This window comes from Chiroxiphia lanceolata, chromosome 1, assembly GCF_009829145.1.
Source record: "Chiroxiphia lanceolata isolate bChiLan1 chromosome 1, bChiLan1.pri, whole genome shotgun sequence".
NCBI classification, from domain to species: Eukaryota; Metazoa; Chordata; class Aves; order Passeriformes; family Pipridae; genus Chiroxiphia; species Chiroxiphia lanceolata.
In genome coordinates this window covers 8,391,720-8,414,427 of record NC_045637.1, presented here as the reverse complement: position 1 = coordinate 8,414,427, position 22,708 = coordinate 8,391,720, and positions in this window count along the sequence as shown.

Here is a 22,708-nt window from a genome sequence, read left to right as displayed (position 1 = left end):
AACTCTACCTGGGAAGAAAAATGACATCACTTCAAAAGTACCCCCTTCCTTCTTCTTCCCCAGCTTTATGTACTGAGTGTGATGCTGTAAGCTATGAAATATCCCTTGGGTCAGCTGGGGTCAGCTCTCCCAGCTGTGTCCCTGCCCTGGGACACAGGTCCTTGTGCACCCCCAGCATCCTCTCTGGTGGAGTGGGGGAAGGAGCAGAAAAGGCCTTGACTCCATGAGAGCTCTGCTCAGCAGTAACAAAAACATCCCTGTGTAATCAACACTGTTTTCAGCACAAATCCAAAACACAGCAGCACCATATGAGCTGCTATGAAGAAAATTAACACTATCCCAGGAAAAAAACCCACACAGGGGAATATCTTATAATTTAGAAAAATAATATTTCTAAATAATATGTCTGTCTTTGATGAATTATATTAATATTTATGTGCTTAAATGTTTATATTTATATAATAATACTTAGATATAATGTAAATGTATATTAATTGTATTTTTATTTATAGATACTATTTCTAATTTTGCTAGGAACATGTACTGAATATGCCCTGGAGGTTCAGAAAGCAGAAGGCAAACCAAAACTTTCCAACATTTATTACAATATTGAATGCAGAGTTATTTTAACATTGATTTGGAGATTTGGGGATGACCTAGTTCACCCGTTTTGAATTTTGCATTATTGTGAAAATCAATGAGAATCTCTTGAGTGCATTTTGGAGCCATGTGGGCTGAGTGTAGCTCTGCACAGTGCTGCAGAGAGCTCACATGGAGCTGGCAGTGCCCTGTGCCTGGTCGAGGGTCTAAGGAGAGGCTTCGGATGCTCAACTAGCAGTCAAGAAGTGGGAACCAGACAAAGCACAGAGCTCTGAGTGCCTCACACATCCTGCCAGCCCCAAGGGATTTTACCTTGGAGCTCTTGAATTCACCTTTAACCAACCTTTTTGCATTACACCTTATGCAGGTATGGGTGTAGATTTTGGAGTCACAACTTGCCTTATATCTCCTAGGTACGACACCAACTTCACTGTACCCAGTGAGAGACAGTCTCTGGAAAGTGAATCTAAATATATTTATAAGGTGAAAGTTCATCACAACAAGGTTAATTAATAAGAAGTACAAACCAGGGAGGTGTGCTGCCAGCTAGAGGATGGATCCTGACTCATATGTCATTCAGTGGTTAAGCATCTTTGAATATTGGTTTCAGTACTCAATCTCACCCTAGTGAGCCTTGGAAATTCTTCAGAAAAAGGAGAACAAAAGGCTCACAGAAGGTCAAAGCAGTCACCAAGGAGGTTTTGTCTCACCTTTGATTCTGAGAGTGACTCACACAAACACTCAACTATTAGCAGCTGTGATAAGATGCCTTTAGCTGCTGCCTCCCAGCAAGTCTGATGGATGGAGACCACCTCTGGAACATGTTCCTTGAAGAGGATTAGCTCCTGAGGGCTTGGGTTTGTTACACACGCGAAGCCCTTTCTCTTGGCTCAGAGACATCAACTAACAGCTTAACTTCTGAACAAGCTCAAGGCCTACCATCTTCCCTCTGAGGCAGGAACCAGGGCAATTTTTCTGCCAAGAGGTGGTTAGTCCCAGCTATGACATGGGAGCCGTGGGTTGAGAGGTTTTCCAGGGCAAATCCAAGCCCACCCTCTAATTTCTTCTTGGAGGCAGTGAGGTGTTATCCATCACTGGATATCTTTACTTAAGACTTTGAGTTTAGGCTGGCTCTGTACCCTTCTAAAGGGATTCATGTTCAGCCATGAGCCACAGGCTTGATGTGGGAAGCATTGGTGAAGCACTGCTGTACATTATGCAGCAGAGATATCGCTGCATACATTATGCAATGATGGCTCCTGCAGGCCTTACTGCCACTGTTACTCTCTTTTTGCCCTACATAATGCCTGCTACCATCAGGGCTCTCCTGACCTTAGTTTCTCAAGTCCTATGAACCTTGAGAAAGCTTTATGACTGCTTGGATCTGGGTTTTTAAATACTTTGCCTTCTAGCTGTAGCCTAGTTCCTACACTCTAAAAAAAGAGCATTTCCATTTAATTTCAGGCTTTCATGGCTACAAAGTGTTTTGAATAACCCAACCTGCTCTTTGTTTCTTCTCTGATGTGGGTGGGTTGGATTGGTCAGTGCATATAAAGTGCCACAGCTGCCCAATTCACTGTGTTGCGATTGTGCAACTCACAAAGTGGACATGCAAAATTAAGGAGAGAGGCATTGTAACATGGTTGTACAGAATGCTTTTTAGTTTTAGCCTGTCTTGTGCTTCTTATTTATTTTGGAGAATATTTTATTGTCTTTACCTAAGCAGTCAAACAGAGTTCTAACTCCCAATCTGCATTGTTGGAAGCAGAAAAGTAAATACCAAATGGGGAGGTTACCTGGATTACATTTCAGTGTGACAAAACCTACTGCTGTGTGCTAGAGAAAGGAGCAAATTCCCTTCCTGTTTTACTGGCAAGTGACACCTGTACAGCCAAATGGATTGCTCAATGAACTTCTTTAAATATTCACCTCAGTGTAGCCTAGATTTCATTCCCATCTCCTCCTGTCTCTTCCCTCATGGAGAGGGAAGGGCTGTGCTGTGGCAGAAGGGCAGCAGAATTACAGTGCACAGCAACAGCAGCCAGATTCCTTCAGCTTAAATGGAATTAAAATAGATTCTTTCATTGAAAGAAAAATAAAACAACGGAGGATAAGAGGAAAGCCTGTGTAAGGGAGCACAGCAGGTTAACCAGCAGGGTCTGTGCCGTCCTGTGCAAAGGGAGGTTTCATGGGAAACAGTTCACTTGGAAATGCAGAGGTCTGAGTGAGCTGAAAGCTCAGACACATCTGTGCATGTCCTAGAAGGCTTGTTGGTGCATGATCACTGGGCTGCTTTACACTGGTTAAAACAATCTGTGAATTTATCCTAAAGTTGTTGTCTTGATGTTGCTAGAGAAATTGATGTGTTGAAGCCTCCTCTCTTTGTAGTCCTTCCACTTTCTCATCCCTGTTTCCTGTCTCATTTCCAGGAAACACTTTTGTAACAGCTCAAGACAGTCATTCCTCTTCCTCACGATAACCATGGATAAACATTTTGTCAGCCTCAAAGGTCTCCATGGGGAACTCCCTCTGCAGCTCACAGCCTTCTCTGCTCTCTGCGTTGGGTGTTGGAGAGCACCTGAAGAGCTTCAGATTCAGTGAGAACTGGAAGAAAATCCAAAGATATAACCCTCCATAGATAAAGAACTCAAATACATCCATAAATCTCAGCTGTGGTTTTCAATATTACTTAAGAAAGTGGGAGTTTTAAGATCCCAACTTCTTAGGCAATTCAATTATCCTCCAGTCTTCCCTTCCCTTCCCTTCCCAAACCTTCCCTTCCCTTCCCTTCCCTTCCCTTCCCTTCCCTTCCCTTCCCTTCCCTTCCCTTCCCTTCCCTTCCCTTCCCTTCCCTTCCCTTCCCTTCCCTTCCCTTCCCTTCCCTTCCCTTCCCAAACCTTCCCTTCCCAAACCTTCCCTTCCCTTCCCTTCCCTTCCCTTCCCAAACCTTCCCAAACCTTCCCAAACCTTCCCTTCCCAAACCTTCCCAAACCTTCCCTTCCCAAACCTTCCCTTCCCAAACCTTCCCAAACCTTCCCAAACCTTCTCTTCCCAAACCTTCCCTTCCCTTCCCAAATCTTCCCTTCTCAAACCTACTCAAACCTTCCCTTCCCAAACCTTCCTTTCCCAAAATTTCCCTTCTCTCTCCCCTTCCCTTTCCCTTTTTCCTTCCCCTTCCCCTTTCCCTTTTCCTTTCCTCCTAATTTTGTCAAAATTTTTGCATCTAGAGACACTTTTCAAGTTCTACCCATAAAAGTGTTTCCAGCCTGGCAGTCTGTGTTGTTCTGGCACTGATTGGTGCTCCAAGCAGCAGGTAATTCATCTGCTAGGAAGACTCAACATCTTCCCAACACCACTACTATTATCCAGAGCTGTGTTTATGCTTCTTTTGCAGCAACAACCATGCAATGGGCTCCACTTCCCTTTCCTTTTCTGAGGACCCCACAGCTGCAGGTGGGGTGGGTTGGGTAATGACAGGGCACTTCTGCAAACAATCGACTGTGAAGCGATACATTCCTGTCAGCAGAAAGCTCTGCAAATATTCTCTAATCTCTCAACAGAGTAAACATTTCTGTGCCATCCTAGCAGGGGAGCCACCCTTGTTATGGTAGACCTGAGCTACTTAGTTCTTTTTCTGGAACACACTGGAGCACAACTTTGTGTGCCACAGTGATCTGCACCAGGCAAATAAACCTGACTGAGCCACCAGTGGACACAAAGATTTATTTCTGAAGAAAAGGTTGAGCAAGATAAAATCGTCATGGCAATGTTCTGGTATCAGAGGCTCCAGAGAACATGGAACAAGCAGCAGGGTAAAGCCAGACACCATCAACAGCTGAGTGGGTAACTCACAGCAAACCACAGTTTTGATTAAGTTCACCCTTTTCTCAGCCACAGACAAATTGCTAAAGCTCTTGGAAGTTCCCTACTTGCTTCTAGTAATAACAAATTGAGCCCTTTATGCAGAAGACCAATGTGCATACTGTGCATTTGTGAAATGCCCTGAAGCCCTGGAGAGAGAGGATGTCACTTCATTCAGGGTATTTCAGAGACTTTGAGGACCTTGTCACTGAGTGAATGCCACCTACTTTGAAGACTTGCTTTTTGCAGTCAAGAGAATAACACAGGGTTATAATACAGAAGTATTTCTATCTCCTGTCTTTAAGGTAGGAACCTGGCAAAATGAAAACAGACTACAAAGCGCACAAGCAATGAGGCTGGGAGACACACATTGTGTCACTACTTTCTTCATAAAGATCATAGGTCATTTGTGTTTGTCCCCTATCCATGCATGGAGCATATAGGTACATAGAGACGCCAAACAAGCCCACACCTACTAAAGAGCCAATGTCTTTGTTTAAGTGATATCCACATTCTCTGATCATCCAGACATTCCTACATGTTGACTTGCAGTCTGGTTGTACTCAGGAGCCAGCAAACTTCAGGCACAGCAAGAATCAGCTCACACATGGGTATGGATTTAGCCTGAGGTAGTTAAGGATCCCACATCACCATAGTAACTGCATGCTGTTGCATTAATTTCAGGAAAATAAATGAAGCTTGTAAGTCAAGGGGTATTTATGCAGAGCAGTGCAATAGCACATTAAGAAACTCCAACAGTTCTGAATAAGGTAATCAGGCTTTCCTGGCTGGTTTATCCTGCTTTTCAGGGACTAATGGCCTGGTTGGAAGACTCCATTAATATGGTTAGTCCACTTTCCATATCTGAGCTGGTGTGTTCAGACACGGCTTGGGCATCTCTGCACAGCACTACACCTAAGCCATGTAGGACCAACAGAAGTATGAAAAAGTCTCTACAGTAATGTACAGATTTCAAAAATTGAGGTCTTTATAGAAGAATTTAGCAGGTTTGAGTATTCCCCTTCTCACTGATGAAGTTTGTTTAGGGTATATTAATTACATATTGATAAAGATGTAATTGTTCTTTGCGAGGAAAACAAAATCTTACCTAAGATGGGCTGAGATCTTCATTTTGTTGCCAAAAGCCCAGCCCCTATTCTTTAAAAAATGAAACAAACATACTCACCAGGGACAAACACAGGTACAAAATTCTGGTTCATCCAACCTGACTTAAAGGTAGCCTTGCTGGGAGTGGAGAAGTCAAGCACATGGCTTGTTGGCCACTCTAACTGACTAAACTCATCTGTCTGGCAGTGGGTTGACTTCCCCTTTAATCATAAGTTTGCAGAAGTGTTATAAAAAGGAAATTCTTACTAGTCCAGGAACTTCGGTGTCAGAAGGAAGAAAAGTATCTGTATGGGATCTGTCTGAGATGGAGTTCATTTCCCCATGGCAGCTCTCACAGTGCTGTGCTGTGCCTTGATAGCTAGAAAGGCGTCGATAACACACCAGTGTTTTGGTTACTGCTGAGCAGAGCTGGCACAGCATCAGCACTGTCTCTCCAACATTCCCCCCATCAGAAGGCTGGGAATGGGCAAGATCCTGGGAGGGAACACAACCAGGCCAGCTAACCCAAACTAACCAAAGGGATATTCCGTACCATATGACATCAGCTCAGATATAAAAGCTAAGAAAAGGAGGAAGGGGTGCATTCATTATTTAAAATGTTTGCCTTCTGGAGCAACCACTATGTCTGCTGAGGCCCTGCTTCCCAGGAGGTGGCTATTGCTTTAGTAAACTGCCTTATTTCAGTCTACAAGTCATTTTCCATCTTATTTTCTCTCCCCTGTCCAGCTGAGAAGGAGGAGTGATAGAGTAGCTTTGGTGGGCACCTGTCATCCAGCTAAGATCAACCCACCACAGCATTAAAAAGAATGAAGATGATGATGAACACAAGTATTGGCATCAGTGATAAATATGCTGCTGATTGCAAAGGTTCCAGGGATGGGGCATCCACAAATTCCCTGGGCAACCTGTTCCAGTTCCTCACCAGCCTCACAGGGAAAAATTTCTTCTTAATATCTAATAAAAGCTGTCTCTCTCTTAGTTTAAAGGCGTTACCGCTTCACCATTTAGTTATGGGTTTTAAAGTCCCCTGAGAGCCCCAGCTCTCTCAGCCTGTTTCCATAGAATGGGTGCTCCAGCACCCCAGAGCTGGATACAGTACTGGAGGTGGGGTCTCATGAGAATTGAGTAGGGGGGGAGAATTACCTTTCTCGACCTGCTGCCCACACTGCCTTTGATGCAGCCCAGGACGTGGCTGGTTTTCTGGGCTATGAGTGCACATTGCCAGGTCATGTTGGGCTTTTCATCCACCAACACACTCCAGTCCTTCTCCTCAGGGCTGCTTTAAATCTGTTCTTCACTCAGCCTCTGTTTGTGCTTGGGATTGCCCTGACTCACATGCAGGACCTCACACTTGGCCTTGTTGGCCACCTGAGTAGTCTTACTTTTTGTGTTTGAGTTTGTCCAGGAGATCACCCAAGTCTGTCCTCCAGACCACCAAAGGGATTGTGTGTCTGGGCCTATTAACTGTCCTCCTGATAGTGCATCCATCCAGAAGTGGGACAGGATATAGGCTGTCATGCTCAGAGTTGCCCGAGAAGCTCCTCCACCCCTGATATTTTAGCAGTGACTTGAGAACATCTCCTGAGTGAGGGCTACAGGCTGCCAGCAGCCTTGAACCTCTTCAGAAATCCTTTGGTATGATGTTCATAGAAAATGAGAGATGGTATGAGGACAACTCTTAGCCATGGCACATCTTTGATTGTTTGGTGCTTTGGGTTTTTTTCTTCGGCTTACTGGAAACTACAGTTGCATCCAAATAACTGCAGGTTAGAGAATGTCTTTTTGGGGGCTTTTGCTGAAGAGGGCTCACAGGTAATTTTCGACAACCTTGACCTGTGATTCACCTGGACCAGATAACTCTGCAGCCTGATTCATCATCAAGAATGTCCTGATCGTGTCCTCTTTGCTTATGTGCAATATAAGGAAGTGGTGTTTTTTCTTTTATTTAATAAAAAATGTTTTGTTTGAAGGCCTGATTTCTTTTGCCTGCAAACCTATCAATTTTCCAATAATCTCTCAGGCAGCACAGGCCGTGATAATTCAGGTCACAGGTTTTGACAGAGAAATCACAACATCAGCAAGTCACTGCTAATGAAAGTGGGTTTTTTCTTGCTCCTTCTGGATTTCTGCTTGTGTCCAGACTTCCACTTCTTGAAGTGAGAATAAAAGATTTGTTGCAGCAGTATCATAGGTACCTAAATCTTTGCATAAGGCTGCCCCTTTACTGAACTTTTAATTCCACAAAGCCGGGGGTGAATTCAGGACATAAACAAGCTGAACAGCAAAGTCACACCCCATACTGGGAAGTCTGGAGGAGGCATCATGCAGCAGAAGGAACACCTGAGGGCATCTCCAGTATCTCCTCAGGGACTGAAAGAGGATGTGGGATAGTGGGAGCAGCACAGCCACACCACAGAGCAAGTCTTGATTTTCTCACAGAAATACAGGAGTGTTTTGCCTGACCCTCAGCTGGGATGGCAAAGGGAAGGAGGATGCTTTCTTCCTGTTGCTCCGACTTGCATGGGGATTGGCAAACTTATGGCACTGATTTTATGGCAAACATGACATTTTTCAATGACATCATGATGTTCCACCCCAGAATCAGTTTTATCAGAAAATTAAACCAAAAGAACTCAAAAGAGAGTCAGAAGATAGCTAGACATCAGGTCCTGTAGTGCACTGACTGTAGCATCTGTGTGAGTATCCCAGGAGCTCTGGGCTGAGGCCACAGACAGGTTCTTGAAGGCAGTCGATTTTTGCTGCCAATGTCATTGCTATACATCAGCTATATGTCAATTGATTTCAGTGACATTCTGCTGGATTTATACCTGAGAGCAGACACTGACCTTAAGCACATGGTCTGAACAGAGCCATTCCTACTCAGCTAAAACCATTTGGAGCTTTTCCAATGCCATTTGATTGGCATTAAGACTTGATCCATAATGGAAGAGTATATAATAGCCTGAGAATTGAATCAAATATATCTAATCTGGGTCAGATCCTCAGACAGGGATGTTGATGGATCATAAGCCAGCTCAGTACAGGTTTTAACTAAAAATAAGGACATAGCTCTTTAAATGTCATTGTGAAAGGCCCATGTTTGATTATGTAATAATAATAATAATATTTAAATTTGAGCTTGTTCCTCAACAGCACACATCTTCCTTGCTCATTAAAATTAATAAGCTACTTTCTCTGGGAAAGACAATACCCACATCTGTGTTTCATGAAGAAAGTGACAAGAAAACAAGGACGACATGACAGGTCAGGAATGCCCAAAGCCCTTCCTTACTTTAATGCTATTTTGCACAGCTCCTTAGCTAGAGCAGTTCTCTCCCCTGGGCTTTCCAGTCTCTAATTTCTATGTCCCTGTGAATTTAGTGTACACACAATGCGTGACTGATGCTTCTACACGGAACAAGTCGCATTAATTTTTTATTCTCACCAACCAAAAAACTAGAAAACTGCTCCCAAGATTGTGTGAAAGTTCATCCCTGGAAAGACATCTGAGTTTGGTGGGTGAATTTGATCACAGATTAGATTTGAAAAGGCAGGATGAAGGGAGGCCACAAAGCATTGGCTAGATTTGAGCATTAATTACACATTTTCCTTTAGGAAGACAGGAGATTAGTGGGATGCAAATGGAAGAGAAAGGAAGGGAAGAAGGGCTATGGAACCCACAGATCAGACAGACTCATGACTGATGGATACAACTGCTACCACAAGCTGGGTTTTATAGCTGTACTTTCCCTTCTTTCCTTGGCCTTTTCTGCCATGGAGATACAAGTTCCTGAGATCACAGCCCCACTTCAGTTGCTATTACAGACCAACTCACACAGAAATCTGTCTGGGACTCCCCTGGTCTCTTCAGTCTTCTTTGGTCTTGACCTCAGAGACTCACTGACCACCCTGCTCAAGGGCCATGTCACCTACTCGCTGGCTGGTCCAGCTCTGTCTTCACTAGTGATCACAGACTCACTCACACACTCACACTCCCTCCACTTGCTGCACCACAGACATAGGGACCCCATCGCTCCTGATCCCATTGCAGTTACTTCACTCAGAGCTGTTGTCATGTGCAAGCAGAGAGTCTCTCATACAGGAAAAGAGGGTTTAAATTAGCTTTAAAGTGGTGCTTAATGAGTAGACAGGACAGATAGTACTCATGAGGGCGTGGCCAGGCAAGCACGCTGTCCTGAAACCTGTTTACACTTGACCAGTCACTCTATCTCCTTATCGTTCTATTTTCCCACACTTGTTCCTCCCTAATCGTTGCTAATGCTTTCCTTTCCCTGGTCTTTGGTTACTTTCCTAGCCACCCCTTAACAAGTCTTAATCCAAAGATGCTCTTCCTCTCCATCCCCACGCAGATACCCTCCTCAATCAGAGGAGGCCCAGGAAGCTGTTTGTGTTCCCCCATAGGGGGGATTATTACATAATCAAATATGGGCCACCCTCAGCCCATGGAGCCAAAATTCCTCTTGGATTGCCCTGGTAGGTGGTCGTGCCTTTGACTGGGGTATTGGGGCTCTCCCACTTCCCATGTGGCTCTGGCCTCCTGTATGTGTGGAGAAGAGCTTTTTTTTATGCAATAGTTAAAAGGAGGGGGTGGAAGAGGGAGTGGATGGAGTGACATGGCATGGGGGTTCTACATTGCTGATGGGTCACCATAATGGCAAATACAAGATGAAGTACAAAAAACAAATGATCAAAAAACCCAAATGAAACAACCAACCAACCAACCAATCAAACAAAAACAATAAAAAAATCATGCTTGCACACTTTTTAAATTTTTACATGAAACATAAGGGCTTTAGGGAAGGGTCCAACTGTCCAAATCCATTCAGCCTCCACACTTCTGTTTGGTCTTAAATGACAAGAGCTTACAAGTCCAGTGCCATCATTCAGGGCTGTGTTGCCTCTGTGGAGACGCACTTTCCCCAACACTTGCAAGTGTTGCTGCTCTGAGATGAGTGGAGAAAACCATTCATGAAAATGAATGGGAAACCCAGGAGTAAGGAGAATGCTAGGAGCAGAACTGAGGTTTGGGGACTCCAGTATTGCTTTAAATCATTTAGAGACTACACTATCCCCTTATATGCTGCAAAAAGCCAAAGTTAACACTTGGGTTCACTGAGACTCATTTTTCACACTAGCTTAGGGCAAATTTTTCAGGACGTTTAGATACTAAACTTACACTGAAAAAAATTGACTTTAAAAAGCTGTCTGAGTCTTCTTCATTGAGATTTGGCCAACAGTAAAATTCTGCTTCATCCCTTCCATTTGGGACTTCTTTGATGAACTGTGAGACACGGGCAAGATAACAAGGAGCGGAAAAAGGGATCAGCAGCCTGCTGGGTCACATCTGTTTGTTTTCAGTCCACAACCAAACATCTACTGTCCTGCCAGTGTCTTCTCCCTTAAAGTGATATTAGAAAAATTGTAAAAATGTGGTTACTAAAAATTAATAAAATAAAATTAATAAAAATTAACTGTTTCAAATAATGCCTATCTGTGCATAGGATGGATTTAGCAATCCAGTGTAAGGGTTCAGCAGTGTTATGCCACACAATAAATATAATTATCAAGGTAATGCTCAGGATAATCAACTCCAGCTTAATTGGATTTTGCTGCTGATCATTCCCCAATCATGACATCAGGAGTGACTCAACATAAGCAAAATGGGTGTAAGGGGATATTATGAAATTTTAATTTCAAAAGCTCTGGGAGGTGGTGTACAGGAAAGAAAGACCCTTCAGTGGCCAGCCAGTCAGATCTGACCAGCACATAAGTTTTGGTCAAGTTCATTGGTGACTGTGGGGCAGTTCTTCCTCTCAGGCTGCCTAGGGACATTGGGCTTATGTGCTTCTGGAGGGCTTAGCCTAAAGTCAGGCAACATGGGAAGAATTAATGTCTCTTATATGAGGACACCTAATGGCTTGGTTGTTTTTTTCCAGAGCTCCTAGCATTGGAATATTGTCTCTTAATCTCCAGATTCCTCCATCCACCTCAGATAACACAGAGGGTTTGAAAATTCCCTGTCAACCTGCAGTGCTCATGTTTTCCAAACTTTTATGATAGAATTGGGAGTGGTACCAAAATTCAAGATTAAGTTTTTAAGGATTTGGGACTGCGTGAGTACTGCTGCTTGATTACAGACCTCAGTAACCACCAGTATAGTAGAGAGACCTGGGACTTTCTATGGTTTCCAAACTGAAAGGTACCATGCAAGATTAGAGTTTAATGAAAGATTGCTGCAATGGATACATTCTCATGCATATTTCAAATAGCAATTTTCTAATAAAATTCAGTTCTATAGCCTGCATCATCTTTATTTTCTCCTGGTTGTACTCAATTTAAAACACTAAGCCATATCCTTGTAAAGTCTACATTATGGTATGAAAAGACCAAAGTGACCAACAACTAGGAAAATTAGGAAATCTTCTAGGATATGATGAATACCCTAGGAACAGAAATGTCTTCAGTGACTAATATGAGATCCACCAGTCCTGTTTTCAATTTAGAACTATCAGGAAGTCTTAGATTTCTATTCTGGGACTACTTTTATTTCCATTCCCCTCCAAATGTTCTGTTAGACTGCTCAAAACCTGCTTTCACAGTGGTGTTTTGCCATCCTCTCTTGACTGCAAGGCACAGATAGACTAAGATTCTCCCTCCCTTTCTTTACTAACTGTTCTTGGGCTTTATCTTTTTCTTCCATTTCTTTAATTTTCCTGGTTTATACATGTTTATGGTTTATTGAAAACATGATATATAGAGGGGGACCAGGCTGATTGCTAAAAGTTAAAGATGAACTATTTAGGAAAAAAAATGCAACCTCTTATTAGAATAGAGTTCTTATTTTCTTTTTTTGTTGTTGTTGTTTTGTTTTTTTGTTTGTTTGTTTGTTTTGTTTTGTTTTTTTGTTTGTTTGTTTGGTTGGTTGGTTGGTTTTTGGTTTGGTTTGGTTTGGGTTGGGTTGTTTTTTTTTTATTTTTTTTCTTTTTTCTTTTCATCTTTGAGGAAAAAAAGTCCCAAGGAAACTTCTGCTTTTGTGTTTGGCTTTCACGGGCAAAGGATCCATGCTGAACCAGGAGAAAGAGTCAACTACTGTGCCCTTTGACAAGGACCTGATGGGCTGCGTTTTCTTGACAGCTGAACAACAGAGTAAATGGACATAGGAAAGTTGTATAGATTTGCTGTCATATAAATATAGTTTGCACAAAGTGATGAATTCAGCAAGTGTAGTAGTGCTTTACCTTGTCCTCAAGGGAGAAGATGAAACAAACATCAATACCTGGATTTAATGCACAAAAATTAAGAAGATGGACAGACTGCTACCCTCAAGAGCAGAAAGGCTGGTATTGGAAGTTCTTAAGTGTGGGATAAAGGGCGTGTGGTAGCACAGGATAGCAAGGATCCAGTATTCTGGTCTTCTGTCCTATGTCCCCATGGAGGCTTATTCCATGATGCAGATACTGCAGATCATTTCCCTACAAACAAGATTTTCACATGCTTTTTAGATGAATCCAGGTGTCCCAAGTGCCCAGAAAGCATCCTTCTCTCAGAACAGTTCTGTCTCTCTCTTTGTTTTTCATTTCTAACATGCTCTGGAAGAAGCTCAGCCCTCTGTGTTCCCTTCTTTAAGCCTTTTCTCAGCCAAGTCTTTGGCAATATCTCACAACCATTAAAAAAGTGCCCAACATCATCACCCTCCTCCACTCACCCAGTGTATTATGTCCCGTGGTACACACCAAGTAAGCGTTATATCTAAAGCTGTATGGAAAAGCTGCAACAGACAGATGCAGAGCCCAGCAAGCAGTAGGACAGCTCCAGAAGGTTGTTCTTGGGATCTTATTTCATCTGATGTGAAATATTTTGGAAGAACAGTGTTAAGATGTGTGATTAAAGGCTCATCTACACACACAGAGCGAACCCAGAGACCCAAGGGCAAGCCGGGGAGCCATAATATCCCAGTCAGAGACACAAGCCTTTGAATTGAACTGGGGCTCTTCCAGGACAGCCTCAGTTTCATGGGCTGGAGGTAGCACTCTCTCCAAGGGAAAGAGGAGCAGCTCCCCAGCTCACTTCACAGGTGGGAGAAGGATCACTGCCTGGGTGTGGGACATGGTATGGGATGCAGGGGAAGAGATCTAGGGCTTACACAAGACCTAGTATTGGATGGCCTAGAGGAGAAACCGAAGGCAGGGAAAGGGAGGGATATAACTAGTTTAGAGAGGAACAAGAGTGAGAAAATAGAGGGAAAAGGGGATTAAGTGTCCAGTCTCAAGTAAACAGGTTGCCAATTGATGTGCTTGTACACAAGTCGTGCCCCTGAGCAATGAACCTGGGGGAGAGATTTGTGGGGAGATGTTAACAAGGAGGTGGGATGGCCCTGTTTTACAAGAAGATCTTTCTTTTTGCAATTAATTGCTTCACCTCACACTTTGCTCTACCACAGCACAAGTGAGGTGTTATTCCCACCCCAGAGCAGCACTAATGAGTGGTGAAGACAGAAATGCATCTTACTTCTCCATTCTACATTTCTTTTGTGTGTTGTGAGCTGACCAACAGACTGAGGAGCTCACCTTCTGAATTCCTTAGAGCCGATTGTGCTTCTGGGGCTAAAACTTTCATTGAGAGCAAATCAAAAAGGGAACAATTTGTATTAAACCAGACAGATAAGACCTTAAACCAATTCAGTCATATGAGGAACCTTCAAACTTGAATGAACTTAAATTCAGGACCTAATGCTTATCATTAAATACAAATCCCCATAAACCAGCAAAACACATAAATTCTGTCTGTGATAATTATTTGGAGGATGACAACTAGAGTTGTTAGATTGCATGTAAGGGTCTGGGTTATGACACTGAGGAACTGATAAATACAGCCAACTGATAATAAGAATTTCCTGTTGGCTATAATTTCTTTGGGTTTGGTTTTAGAATGTTTGGCTCCAGCCAGGATTAAAATAATGATTTCTGAACCCAAAAGCCTTCCAATCTTCTGTTTTCCACCAGACTGATGTCCTTGTCAGGATTACAGCAAAGATGAACTGCACTGTAAGGGAGCTTTCTGTCTTCAGGGTCACAGGGACCCAGAGAAGATGCACTGGGCTGCGAGCCCTGCCTTGGATGTCAGATGTTTTCAGCGAATATCTGCATTTCACTCAACGCTTGGGCTCTGCAGAGAAAGACTTGCAATAAGTTTTCTCTTATACAGCAAACCTGGGGGGACTTTTGACTTACTCATGTAAAATTTCTTTTTTTGATAACTTGTATTTGCAGTTGCTTTAAGAAGATATTTTTTTCTGTTGCCCAGATCTCAAGCTTAGATAGATATCAGACCTGCTCCTGAGGCAGCCTGATTCATACCACTCTATTGTCATGCATGGTGAAGTGACTCCTTGAATGTTCAAGACAAATTATGACGCAATGAAAGAGAAGTATATTTGAGGTCTGTAGGTAGTTTTATACCACTCAAAGCATCACCCTTCTCTCTATAGCGATGTGTGCAAGCCCTAGTGAAAGACAGTACTTCCCAGTTTGTCTCACTGGCACTTACTTTCTGGGCATCAAATCATGATCAGAATAAATCCTGTTTATGTAGGAAAAGGCCTCCTGCTTCTGAGAAAAAACAAAATTCAGTTATGAGCACATGTTCATCCTCACACTGGAGACTTTCTTCCATATGCACACTAAGCCCCTCAGGGAAATTGAGACCCTCAGCTCTCACTGGACTCCACAGGGAATGAAAATAGTTTGGCATTTATTTGCAGTATTGTAGGATGAAGCCTCATTTCATGCTTGTATATTAAAAGGCCTTAAAGTATTTGTTTTTGCATAAAGCTATTCTTTCCTCAGACAACTGGGAACAATATGCCTTCCCTAGGGTGGAAGTCTGTTCTGATAATATAGTATATCTAAAGTTTTTCTGTGGCAGTTGGTCTTCTCAAAATATCACATTAAATTGATAACCTTCAAGGAAGAATTGTACCGCACATAATACCTGCTTGGTATTTTGTCATGAGAGTGAGAATTGTTTTAAGCTCTCCTACTTTTCCATCTCCTGTAGGACCTGCAAGGACATATGTGGCACTCATGTATCACCTGTATTTGTGGCTCAGGCAACTCTCCTGACAAACCCCATTTCATTGGTACCTTTAACAATAATCCTGAGGCTCAGAAGGAGGCAAGTAAGATTAGAAGCATGAGAAATAGAGATATCCATGCAATCACTCAACGCACGTGTGGCTTAAAAGCTGCAGAAACTTTGTAAATACTTCTCTCAGAAAAAGAGCTGCTTTAATTTTGGGAGCTCTGAGTTCTTTCATGGTCATTACCCATTATAGAGAAACCGGTGCTCCTAAATCAGTTTTCCAGAAGGGCTTGCCTTCCCTGTTAAGACTGATTGAAACTGGTATACGTATGGGGATGTATATTTTCCTTTGGGGGTGGAAGACTCAATTCTTTCATTATTCCAAATCTTAGCTATCATGGAATTTAATTAGAAAAGAAAAAAAAATATGCAAGCTGAAAGGCTTTTTTTTCCTAAGCCCTCTGAAGTCAATGAATGAGGTCCTATAATTCTTATCAGTTTCAGTGATTTGATCATATGCACCCTCTGCTCAAAGGTTACAGATGCTGCTGTTGCTCTCAAACCACGGCAGTGGAATCATTGTCCTAGTTTACAGATGGACTTCGGACAGCAATGTGGTTTCTATCTTGCAGACTTATGGTGTTCACGCTCATGTTTTTAATTACTATGCAAATTCCCCGTTTCCTTCATTAGGTACATGTGTCCCACATGGCTCATACATAAGCATTTCAAAATATTCAAAATGCCTTTAGTCCTAAGTCCATTTTTATTACATTCTTAACAGTTTATTTTTAGAATTAACAGGATGGACAAATTTCACTTCTACCTAAGCAGTGTATGACCTTTAGCTTTCCTTAAAAACAGGTCTCTCCATCTGTGTGATTTTTGTGAAGCAAAATGTCGTTCAATTAAATCTAATCTTCCAGTTAAAATTCTTGCCAGGATTTCTTCCACCACTGCTTTGGGACCAGCTGACTCTGTGTGGACCAGGTTCCTATGTGGAAAAAAAAAAATGGGCTGCAGAGGAAGTTCCTCACTTTTTATTTAGGTTGGTGTTCCATGCTGCTCGTATTGACACTGGATCAGAACAGGGTTAAGTTGCTCGAATTACAGTGTAATTTTACTAATATACAATGCAAACTATATTAGATTCACAGTTAAGATGATCTTCCTGTTGGCACGATATGAGAAGCAGGTGATTGTTACTGACTCCATATCCCCCAGGAAGTCACTTAAATGCCCGTTCCTCTTCCCTGTTTCCTTCAAAGACCTTCCAGGTCTTTCAATTGATCCTAATGAAATGCATGCTTTGATACTCAAGTAATGAGCTTTCGGGGAAAAAATGTATACATCTGCATGTACACATTTGTGCAGCTCATATCTCTGTATAACTCTTGGTTCAGTGTATCTCCAGACATGGTGTTTAGAACTTATGCAGGGACACAGTTGAGCCTTGGTGCAACAACCTGAACAACTGTGTGACAGACTTTCACACTGCAGCTCCCCAAACCAAGATAAATGTGTATTATGTTCTCTTTTAATCAAAGTTTGGTGACCTGTTTCTTGCACTCGTGTTATATACAAAGGGGAAGGAATGTGATGGATCTTAAAACCATTGTATACATCCAGATCACTAGAAACTATGCCTGAACTAGTCCAGGTGTAGTTATCCCTGGACAGGCTAAAGTACGCCCCACAAATGTGTCCACATTTGTTGCCAAGAAGAAAATTTCAGTACAGTCCCCTGTCTTAATTACTATAGAAATTATAGCAAAGCCTCTTGGAGACAGTTCTTTGAGGTTGCAAAACATTACCGTTCTTTGAAAGGGAAGATTCTGGATCACTCGCCACATCCTAGTGACACATCCTGTTCTGTAAAAGGAGGTTGTATAATAGGAGTGCCTCTGTTTTATTGATGCTCAGTACAAGTTCAATACAAAGTTGGTAAATAAACTCCAGGACACACAGAAATCTAGTGTTCTCACTGTTTGCACCATGGGAACAGGAGGCAGATAAAATAATCTTGTAAATTGAGAGCACCAACTCATTCCATCTTTAACCTCAAATGTCCATGAGTTTTCTGAGCTTCTTAGCTGATACATAAACAAAGTTTGCTAGTTGTCTTGAGTAAAACTAGATAAAGTAACATCCTAAGTTCTGTTGAGTGAGGAGCCAGAATCTATTTTAGGGATTTGTGATCAAGCTTCTTTCCTGACAATAAGATTAAAAGGGTATCTGCAAAATAGGTGACAGTGGCATCACAGTGGAGCAGGAATGTAGACATGCATTAAAGGACAGCAACAGTGACAAAGAGTCATTCTCTGTTAGCCAACAGCTAGAGTGATGTGTGGACAAGGGCTTGTTTAGGAAACAATAGGTTGTTTCTTTCGATAAGGTGATAATCTGCTTTATTCTCTCACCCTTGATGGACAAAGTTTCTGTCTGAAGGTGGAGTGGATTATTCTGTATGTGGAAGCCGGATTACGGCCAAAGGAAATGGAGAATTCTGCTGCTGAGGCTCATTAAACAGAGGCTTAAGCTTTACCTTCCTGCAGAGTTGCTTGGTTCAGGTCCTGGAGGCACTGATATGGTTCAGGGTGCAGATCATCGCACTTGGCAATTCCTTCTTTGCTGCAGATGTGAAAGAGGACCAGGATTTGACAACTGTCCAGAGAAAATCCCTCTGCTTTGGGTTTCATTAAAACCTCTGGGTTTGTTTTTTCAACATTTAACTTCTTTACCAAAGCAGGATCCATTTTAGCCTCTTCCCCTTCCCTCTTTCCACTAGGTATCGGAGGTGGCTTAGGTTCTGTCTGAAGAAGTCAGTTGATACAGCTGAACTACATGATCACTGGATCTGGCTTGGGCCCTTGTGAGCCTTTGCCACTGCTAATGCTCATACTCATTCATAACTGCAAGGCTGGAGCAACTCTCTTGTTACCAGCTCAGGAAACAGGTTAATGAGACCTTCCTCAGGGCTTTCTTCTCCAGGATGAAGATGAATGCTGTCAGGACTTTCTGGTTCATCTCCAGCTCACCTCCAAATGTATTGCAAAGCTGAACTATGAGGAATGGTAAGAGAGTCTTGTATGGGAGCCTTGTGCACTTCCTCCTTTGCCTGTCCATTGGCCTTGGTGTGATTAAAGGCTGTCTTTCCACTTCACACTGAAGTGGCAGATGACATTTCAGTGATTTCAATTATATATGGGAAACAAGTTCAAAATATATGCCTCAAGGACCAAAGGAAAAACAGCATTTGATATGGAACGAGAGTATGTGACTGCTGCCATATGTCTCTTCTAAAAATAAATGGACAGCCAAGAAGACTAAGGGACCCCACAGAGCTGGGAAATGAGAGAGGACATGTCCTTCATATTTTGCCAATAAGGGCTCAAAGCCTCTTGGAGAGGCTGCTTCCCTAATATATCTTCCATAAAGATGAAATTTCAGTTAATTCCCTTCCCTTCCCTTCCCTTCCCTTCCCTTCCCTTCCCTTCCCTTCCCTTCCCAAACCTTCCCTTCCCAAACCTTCCCTTCCCTTCCCTTCCCTTCCCTTCCCTTCTCTTCCCTAACCTTCCCAAACTTTCCCAAACCTTCCCAAACCTTCCCTTCCCAAACCTTCCCAAACCTTCCCAAACCTTCCCTTCCCTTCCCTAACCTTCCCAAACCTTCCCAAACCTTCCCTTCCCTAACCTTCCCTTCCCAAACCTTCCCCTCCCTAACCTTCCCTTCCCAAACCTTCCCAAACCTTCCCTTCCCAAACCTTCCCAAACCTTCCCTTCCCAAACCTTCCCAAACCTTCCCTTCCCAAACCTTCCCTTCCCAAACCTTCCCAAACCTTCCCAAACCTTCCCTTCCCAAATCTTCCCTTCCCTCTTTCACTTATGTACTTGGCAGCACAGGAAGATGATAATTTTATTTCTTTCCAGTATAAGTGAAACAAAAGACTTACTAGTGAAAGAGCACCAATGGGAGCCATATATTAGATTTCTGGAAAGTGAAATTTTTGCTGTTTTATTAGTGAGGATGGTTCCTGTTGCACATGGTATCCAGAGAAAGAGGGCTGCAGGGAATGATATCAAGGCAGTGAGACCCTTTTCCTAGGCTGGGTCACAGTGATTGATGTGCTGTGTTTTTTTATTATTTTCCAGTGTTTTTTAAACCATCCAAGGCCGAAACTCCCCATAAGTTCCAAAATCCAATTTTTGCCTGCCCTGTCATAACTTCTTTTGAAATACGTGTGATCATTTAGTCTAAATTCGACAAGTGAGTGAAATAGGCATAGCAGAAGGTTACAAATAAGAAGTGATTTGGTAACACAAGATCTCAAAACGTTTGTGAAATCAGCTTTCAGGCAAACTCTTGTTTGGGTAAAGAATTTCCTTGTCAAGTAATTGTGTGCTGCTCACATCTGAGCCCCAAGCCGATTCCCTACTGATGTAACGGTAAAAGTATTCATCACAAGGAAAAGGTTGAGCCCACAGCAAAGATATGCTTTCTTCACCTGAAAATTACCTGTGATTGCTATGGTTTTGTTCTGTGATAGTGACTCTGCCTAACCCTTAGAGAGAGCAGCAACAGAATGACTTGTGTGCTATTTAGCCCACCTGGGAAGCCCAGGGACATGTGAACGTTGTTATTTGTTTACCTCGGGTTCAGCATGTCTTTGAAAGAGAGACAGGTGTGCTTGGGCACGCAAACAGTGTCTGTGAGACTAAATACTAAGGTATTTATGGGCTTGGGCGTGCAAACCATGTCTGTGAGACACTAAGGTATTTATGGACCAAGGCACTGCACAGTGTCCTAGGACTTCACAGAGTGAGTCAGGAGTCAAAGAATCACAGAATCATGGAATTGCTTGGCTTGGAAGGGAACTCTGGAGATCATCTAGTCCAACCTCCCTGCCAAGACAGGGTCATGTAGAGCAGGTGACACAGGAACACGTCCAGGTGGGTTTTGAATATCTCCAGAGAGAGAGACTCCATACCCTCCCTGGGCAGCTGGTTCCAGTGCTCTGCCACCCTCAGTGTAAACAAATTCTTCCTCATGTTGAGGTGGAACTTCTTGTGTTTTAGTTTATGGTCATTGCTCCTCATCCTGTCCCTGGGCACCACAGAAAGAGTCTGGCACCAACCTCTTGGCACCGGCTTTTGAGATATTTATATGCCTTAATGAGATCCCCTCTCAGTCTTCCCTTCTCTAGTTTAAAACAGCCCATCTCCTACAGTCTTGCTCCAGGTACCAAATCACCTTTATAGCCTTTGCTGCACCATCTCCAGTAGCTCCTCGTCTTTCTTGTATTGAGGAGCCCAGAACTGGACACTGTAGTTCAGATGTGGCCTCACTGGGCCTGAGTAGAGTGGGGGGATCACCGTCCCTGACCTGCTGGCCACACTCTTCCCAATGCACCTTCCACCATTCTCTGACAGCTAATGCTAACACACACATGACAGGCATTTCCTTTGGGATGCATTAAAGGGAATGCAACTTGTTGTTGATGGTCCATGGGTTTTCACTCTCTACCCAGATGCAGATGATGTGATCTAATAATGCTGTGATGAGCTGAAACTATTACTTTTTTGGATCAATGGATGGCAATCACACAGACACAGATGAAGACATCAAGTGTGAGATGTGCTGAATCCAGGTGCTCTCATTAATGCTCTGAAAATGTACTCAAGGACAATGATTTTCCCATTGAGACAGACCATCCTCAGTGTGTTAGCAAAACTTCTCTGAGAAGCTCATCTGAGCTGCAGTGCCCAATACCATCATCAGGTGCCCAAGGTAAATGGCCAAATATCTCTGCAACTGGATTACAAAGTTGATTAGAAAGACCTTGTTTACAATATACGATGAGGGACTAATTGCTTTCCCGACTCTTGTATCCATGGGCAAGCCCCCTGTTCAAAACCCATGGCATTAAAAGTCCCATGACTGAGACCCTCCACAATCTACAGCAATGCATGGAGATGATCTGCATGGATATGATTAAAAATGAATATTGGAAGAGAAAAAGGGGGGTAAAAATGTGACTTGTTTTACAGATCTACTTTTCTAGTCAGTAGAAATATTGGCAAATCAGAACATCCAGCATTCCTCCTATATCTGGATATTTCTTACACTGCCTGCTCACAGGCCTTCCCAAAATAAGAAACACCTTTGCCTTGCTGTATGTACAATCCATGGCACAGAAGCAAAGTGCAGAGGTGCAGAACCTTGTCTGACCTGCCCTGACTATTATCTTCTGGCCTCAGCACAAGATATTAGTCATTTTGTGCCTAAATTTGCAGGGTTACTGATACCCCAACAGTCCAACACGCAAAGCTCGGACTTCCGTTGCCACAACACGCAGAGGAGACACTGAAGACACTGCAAAGTATTATAAGCAAAACTTATGAACAAATAACCAAGCAGAAGAATTTATTGCACATAAATTCTGAAACCAATTATATCTCCTTTGGGGCCTGGGTAATGAAAAATCTCCTGTGTGTGGTCTAAGAGCGCTATAAATCTTATATATTCTTCCGTGTCCTCCCCTAGAAAATGGGTGTAGTGGTGTGGGCTGCAGCAAGCTGGATGCAGTGGTTACTGCTACACAACTAGTCTGAACTGGCAGCAAACAAAAAGAATTCTATTTAGGATCTACACACTTTTTAATAGTTTTTTTTCTTTATTTTATTTTGATTCCTGGTGTGGCTGTTGTTGGTTTGCCTTTGGGGGGGATGGGGTGGGCCAGGGGTGGTAGTTTGTTTGTTTATTTGTTCTAAATAAAATAATGGACAGTTCCTGAGTTACATATTTTGTGATTTAATTTAACTTAATTTCTATTGTCATTGTATGTCCAGGATGCACAGAGTTGCCTTTCTGTGTGTAAACACTCCTCATAACTGTAGTTGTAGCGAGATGGCAGGACAAAATCTGCAATGTACTTAAGACTTTTCAGCTTGAAGCATCTGAATCTGATGGTAAATTTAACTCTTAAAACGTTCTATATGTCAATCCCTTCACAGAAGAA